This window comes from Manis pentadactyla, chromosome 10 (genome assembly GCF_030020395.1).
Source record: "Manis pentadactyla isolate mManPen7 chromosome 10, mManPen7.hap1, whole genome shotgun sequence".
Classification (NCBI taxonomy): Eukaryota; Metazoa; Chordata; class Mammalia; order Pholidota; family Manidae; genus Manis; species Manis pentadactyla.
The window spans coordinates 53133089-53140958 of NC_080028.1; positions in this window are offsets into that span (position 1 = coordinate 53133089).

Consider the following 7870-nt stretch of genomic DNA (forward strand, 5'->3'; position numbering starts at 1 on the left):
TTTACAGAAAATTGAAAATGCATATTAGTCATGTTCTCAGAAAACAAATTATTATTGCCCAATGGGTAGACCTGTTTGCACCTACATGCAAATTCATTTCAGTATTCCTTTTTTTCCTACATATATGTAATATTTTAATTTTCCTTTGACCAGTTGAGAGATTTTATGGATCTTCTAATTGAGTAAAATAACATCTTTAAATATGTTTATTTTATACAAAGTCATGATTTTACCGTTTTACCATATTTATTCTTCAGCAGTATTCAAGCACTTGTGTTTACAAAACTCAAGTCAGTAAGGATAATAAGACATTTTTGGTTTATATTTGAATTTTTAAAAATCAGTTTAACTTGAGAAGTTTGGAAAGGTTGCTGTGCTATATATAGTTCACACACATACATATACTTCATAGTTCTAGTGTGATGTATTTGACTTAAATTGTATACATTCTCCACAATATGTTAGTGACAAAGATGTCCTGTGGCCCTCAGGAAAAAAATATAATTATAAGACACCACTTATTGTATCTGCAAAGGTTCAGATACAAAATATTAAAAATAAATGAGTTAGTTTTGCTTGTAACTTTAAAAATGAATCAGTTTTAATGAGGAGCAGATTTTTAAAAGATAATAGATGAGTCTCTATCATTTTAGTGGGAATATAGTGTTTCACAATTTATATGCATCCAGTTGCTAACTGCCTGACTTTCAGCTATGATGTGACATGCCTAAATAAACATTCCCTGGCTTCATGCCTGAAACTAACATACCTATATTTACGAGGAACGTTGTTCTCAATTCTTATAGATGCATATGAACAAAATAAATATGCAAGGCATCACAGGACAAAAGAACTCAAATTGCCTTTATTAGCTTCATAGTCTATTCACAAATGTAAACAAGGCAAATTCCCTGTTAAATTATTGATAACCTGCTTCAGCCTCTACTAATTCTCTTCCACAGAGAAGTAAACATTCATGTAAAAGGCCATAAAAATGGTCAATTAAGTCATAACTATTTGCCTGGTAGCTGTTTTCCCTATGTAGGTCTAAATCATGCACATTTATAGTTTTGAGTTTATTGTATTTCCTTAATTTATAAATAGCCATTAAAATATCTTTAAACAATTTAGATATAATAGGTGTCCTCTTTGTTACTTTGTTTTGTTTTCTGCATTTGCATGTGGAAATAGTATATGTTAATTTTTTTATCCTTGATACCCTCGTAATAAAATATTTTTACAATTAGGGAGCTTTAATTCATTAGTAGTAGATAGACATTTTTGTATGTTCAATCATAGGAAGAGTTTATTTGAACAAAATCATTCCTTAAAATATAGTATAATTAAGATTGCATTTTTAGTCTTCATCCTATATAGAAAAAGGGTCTCTGAGCTTCAAATATGTCAAGAAAAAATAAAACAATATCACTGTTTTATATTGTAATGGCAACAGCTTGAAGTTTACAATTAGTGTATTCAATTTATAGAGCTTAGAAAAAGTAATATGCACATGTAAAAATTAATACCTATAACCATGTTATACTTTGGGAAGAGGTACTCTAGGAGGATTTATAGTTAATGATTGCTATGGTCAGAATGTTTGTACCCCCATCCCCCAAATTCATATGTTGAAATCCTAACCCCCAAAGATGGTAGTATTAAGAGGTGGACTTTTGGAAGGTGCTTAGGTCATGAGGGTGGAGCCTTCATGAATGGGATTAGCACCTGCTAAAAGAGGGTCCAGAAGACCCTCTTTTATATGCCCTCCACCATATGAAGACATAATGAGAAGGCACCAGCTATGAACCAGGAAGAAGATCCTCACTAGATGGTGATCATGCTGACGCCTTGATCTTGGACTTTCCAGACTCCAGAATTGTGAACCATAAAATTTTGTTGTTTATAAGCTAACCAGTCAGTGGTACTTTGTTATAGCAGCCTTAACAGACTAAAACAGTGTTGCAGAGTATGAACGTTCTAGTATGAAAAGTTACCAATTACATTTTTTTTTCACTTCGTAGAATAATAAAATCAAATGCAAATATTTTCCCTATCCTCCTAGGAGGTTTTGAAGGTTAATGCTTCCCACAACCTTTAAGAAAATGGTTCTGGTTTTTCAGTTGTAATAATTTTAGCCCTAGATTTGTTGTGATTTTGAGCAGTCCCTGGAAAAGCTGTCCAAGAAGACAGGCAGCGAGTGACCCAGTATTAGCCAGATAAATAATTTTATAAAGGGACCTCCATAACAACAGTCTGAAAACAAGAAGCTTGTAGTAAATTCCTGTTTCCTTGGTATTTTGGGTTGGCTTATCCTGGTTCTAATATCTGAGAGCTATGTAGTAGAGGGCCTCTTTCCTCTTTCACCCTGTTCCTACCAAAAAGAGTTAAATAAGGAGACTTATCCAACATTCCCCTACAATGAAAGGAATGTCAGCCATTTCTTCTCTTCCCATTTGTTTCATTTCAAAAAAGGAGTAACAAATTATGGAGGACATTATATCAAAGAGACTGCACAACTGAGGATGGTTACCTGGTCTTTAAGCCTGAAATACACTCCAAGATATTTTTTCCGTTACCTGACTTATGTTGTTTGTGAGTATAATCTCCTGTCTTGAGGAGAAGCAATTTACTGAACCTGTGAATAACTTTCATTTATGTGATGATTGACACTTATTATTCATAAGTCCACGAAGCAAATACTCAGGCTGTTTGAAATAGAAATTGACTGATACTCACACAGTGGATCCTATAATCCACACAGTTGTTGGAAGTCTTCTCCAACCAGAGGCACTTTCTTGCACATTCACATGAGATACAACTATTCACACAATGTAGATTCATTCCAAGAGGTCCATCCACAAATACTTGAAAATTTTTCTCACCAGTTAAAAATGTCATTAACTCCAAGAATATGGTGATTTTCAAACCACTAAATTTTCTGGATCATAAAAATTAAAGGGCAAGAAGAAGCTGAACTGAACTTGGGATCACTAAAAAGGTAATTTCTTTGTTTGAGTCCCACCCAAGGGGAGAAGTCTTGGATCAGTTGGAGTAGAACATCTAGTTGTGCCATATATCGCCTTCAAAATTTTTAAGGAGTTCGTTTTGTGAGTTTTTCCTTGTAGCATGGGAATAGATTGTGTAGAGACTTGTATTTTACTGTGAAGAGTATATGTCATTAGTTCCAAGTATATTTGTCCTCAGGGCTTCAATTAGTTAACTGTCTGCTTCGGTATTTTTGTGAAATTACTTTTCCACAAACAGGCAGATATTTGTCTTCTCAAATGAACTTGGTGTTATTGTTATTTCTGGCTCTTCAGATCCTTTCATTATGATGTCCTACAATAAGGAGAGAAAATCCAAGATGATGAGAAGCAAATTGTGACATAGAACAAGAGAGGTGATATTACCATAAGTCACGATGTTTCAGGCATAATCTTTCTCTAAAAAGTCATAACAATCTTATGTTCTTTATTAACTGGCTTGGAGAGAAAGTGAGAAATTACTAGATCTGTAATGGTAGATTACATTAGATTAATTGTAGATGCACTAAGCATGTTGACTAACTTTAGTAGAGAACAAAGGGAAAAAATAATTGCAATAGAAGTAACCAGAAGATTAAGTTTATAATAATCAAGATCCTTATGTCCTTTTAACCTGCCAATGAGTTGGAATTCCACCAGTGTAGCTATAGTACCTAGGTGCAAGCACTAATTTCTGTGATTTCTCTAGAATTGTTATTATTTTTTATTTACTTTTTATTTCAGGAGGCATTCTAGAACCTTCTATTTAGTCATTTTTACCATAGAAATTCATATTTCATTGGTCAGGGTGTCAAGGTAGGGTTTGTTAGTTATACAGATGGATAGGTAAATAGATAATTGATAGATACACACATATGTATACACATATGTAGATTTTTGCATTCAGTGACCAGAAATGTGGAAAGCAACTATTGGAAGACATCAGTGTTTCCGCTCATACTGTTTTGAGGCAGACTCAGATTAAAATTTCATCAATCATCTAACACTACTCTGCTTCTCAAGAGTTTTCCAGGGATTAGTATTAGCTCATATCCAGTATTAAACAACCACTGGAGTTTCCTCAATTTTCCTTTCCAAAGTGCAGTTGCCTGCCATCAATTCCCTTTTCAAACTGCTGGAATGCACATGATGCCCTTGTCATATTATTTTGAGGTGGTATTTTTAAAGTACTTGGCTTCACTTGATTTAAAAAGTATTAGGTCTGTGAACTGACATATTTGGAAATTGAGTGAGAGGATATAATTCCCGATTGTAATTGCTCAAGTCAGTCCTATTTTTTCACATTTGAGTTTGCTTTTTCAAGTGCAAAACTTAATAATTTAGTACATCGTTGCCTAAATATATCAGCCCTAGGACCACAGACCAAAACCTTCTGCAGTTCAGACCATTCTGACTTAACAAATTAATCCTACTTCTCGTTATGAAAACCAGACTCACTTTGCATGAAGCCTGGAAGGCCATTGCTTGGTCGATGCCTCAGTGTGAACCCAGCATGCCTACATAAATCAGAGATTCCATGTAAAGTGTCTTTCATCAGCAGCCTTGGCCTATCAAAACCAGCCCCTGCTTTTCCAAGATGTAGCTTCTACCTCCATTAATATGTTCCTTTGTTTAGTTGGAGGGTATGACTGTGAATCCTCTTGCAATAAATTTTGGAAGCTTGTGCACAGACTGCTTTTAACAATTCCACTAAAACATTCTTATCTAAGTTTCTAAACTCCGTCCTGCACATCTGCCAAAGAATTCTGGCTGCTTAATTTTATCTACTATAGATCTGGGTTTTCATCAAGCAACCGAATGGAACAAAGGCAGGGTCTGGTCTCCCAGCTCCTTCTACCAACACATTGAATCCAGTCTATCTGATTGAAATCCCATGCTGATAAACTCACTTTTTTCTAAAAGTGTGCATTTCCGTGTTTTATTGAACATCCCCAGCTTCAATTTCCTCAATATTCTCATGATTCTAATTTCTACATACTTTATCAAAATACATTTTGTCTTTTCAAGTGAACACTATTTTGTCCAAGGTTTAACACTGTAAGTATCCCTTCCACTTCCCCCAGGTAACACAGTTATAACGTTAATTAAATGGAAGTACAAAGGATGGCCAGCTTTAGTTATGAAAAGAAGTAGCCTCTTCTTTCAAAATATCAGCCTCTTCAACCCAGGAAGGGAAAGTCTTATCAAACAAGGAAAGAAGGGTTGCTTCAGCTGCCAGATAAGATTCAGTAAAGTCTGAGTGTTCAGGACTTGAATTACCAAAATATCTCCATTCTATTTTTTGCAAGTCATTATGAACATATTATATTAGTGACCTGGATAGTATGTAGATTTATATGTCTTAAATTCAACAATGCAAAGGGTCAAAATGTGAGTTTAATTTTAATCTGCCTAAGAACTGTGGCTTCAAGGAAAAAACATGAACTATGAAATTATATAAATATATAAAAATTGTATGAAATTTACAAATCTAATTTTAAAGTATATAAAATTGTTAAAAATTAAAAATTATAACACAGTAATATAAAGTTTGCTATTGTCAGTATATGACTTGAACCAAGAACAAATACTTCTACTTGTTTAAACTCTCCACCATTTTTAAAGGATGGAAAAAACAAAGCCCTCCACATTTACTGAAATTTATCTTGACCTTCATTTATTTTATAGCCACAGTTCCTGCCTGCATTCAAGCTTTGCATTAATGGGAGTTTCCTTCAAAATGACCACATGTGTAAATAGACGTAGTTTTTATCCTATTAACTGAAGGTTTCCCTGAAGTTTGAGCCATTAAGAGTAACTGTATTTTCACAACCCTGAGCCCTAAATTTCCAAAAATTCAATCATAGAATCCCTGCTACTGTTGTCTACAAATAATCTAGGTGACATTTTCTGTATCAATCTGGATACCTAGATTCAAACAACAGAAAACAATTCCAACAGAAAGATTTTTAGATTTGGGGAAGTCTCAGAATTGTTTCAAGTCTCAGAGAAACTGGTCCCAAAATAAGAATGCAAAATTGGTCTAGTGATGGACAGTTTCATTGGGTACAGACATTTCACACTTACACTGCCAGCAACATCAGTGGGTATGGGTGCTGCTACAGTCAACGTTACCATTGCTGACTCTAGAAATAGAACTGCTAGACCAATTTTGCAATACTACCCAAATTATTCAGTGCAATCCCTATCAAGATCCCAGAAATTTTTTGTGAAAATAGAAAAACCCATCCTAAAATTAATATGGATCCTCCAAGGACCCCAAATAGCTTAAACAATCTTGGAAAAGAATAAAACCAAATGATTTACCCATTGTGATTTCAAAACTTACTACAAAGCCATAGTAATCAAAACAGTGTGACACTGGCATAAAGACAGACACACAGACCAATGCAATAGAATATAGATATCCTAAAAAGAATCCCTTATATACATGGTCAAATGATTTTTGATAAGCATGCCAAAACCATCCAATGGGGAAAGGACAGTCTTTTTAACAAATGGTGCTAGGAAAATTGGCTATTCATGTTCAAAAGAATGAATTTGGATCCTTACCTAATACCATCTACAAAAAAATTAACTCAAAATGGATTAAAAACTTAAATATAAGACCTAAAGCAAAAAACAAATCTTAGGAAAAAAACACAGGACAAAACTTTATGACAGTGAATTTGGAAGTTCTTTCTTAGATATGATGCCAAATACACAGGCAACAACAAAATAAAGAGATAACTTGGACTTCATATAATTTTCTAAATTTTAATACTTCAAAAGACACTATCAAGAGAGTCACAGAATGGGAGAACTATTTGTAAATCATATACTTGAAAGGGATTAATATCCAGAATATATAGATAACTCCATTTTGTTATCTGTCTAGTCCACATTTTCTAAAAAGGAGTCCTATATTTGAGACATGTTTTCACTTTTCTAGATCAGTGGTAAAACTGATATTCTACTTTGATTCTATTGTGATTATTCTTCAAGGTTTAAGTCTACAGGAAAGACAAATTGAGTTGTTAGTACCTTCAAACATCCAACAGACTTGAAGTCTATCTTGTTCAAGAAATATTATTGAATTTGCTATTACATAATTAAAGGAGATAAACATATTCCACCTAAAATACTTCATGATAAGTTACTTTTTCTTCCTTTTAAGTTGTCATGAAAGAAGAGAGATTTTTGTTTCATGGCCATCACCTTATTTGCAGCTTAGGTAACATGCTTCCAAACTGACCTTAACTATCACCTCTGCTCTAGTGCGTTCCTTTACTCCTTTCTCACAACAGTCTGAACACTATATTCAAACTCGCTTCACTATTCCTACCTTTGAAATTTTCTTTTAATGTGTTTGTCTATTACCTGAAATGCAGGTATTCCTACCTTGAGGTTTTCTTTTAATGTATTTGTCGCTTACCTGAAATTTATTTCAATGAATTATCATCAATTCATTAAATAAAGAAAGAAAGAGCATTAAAGAAAGGAAGAGTGAAAGGTAAAAATAAAATATTTTATTTTTCCTATTCTTAACTAATCTATAAAACAACCATTTCTTTAAAGCAGTAATAATAATAATGTATCAGGTTATTATAGTATAGGAATAAGTGAAATGAAAAACATAAGGGAATTAATGACTATCATAAGGGAAGGAAGGCAAAATTGAAAATACTGTTATATGTTACACGATTACACATGAAGTTATACAGTGTTATTTGAAGATGAATTTAAATTAGCTTTAAATATATATTGAAAAGAATAGGGAAAGCCAGTATATAAATTTTTTAAAGGATAACTAAAATAACTAAGAGAGGAGATAAATAGAATCATAT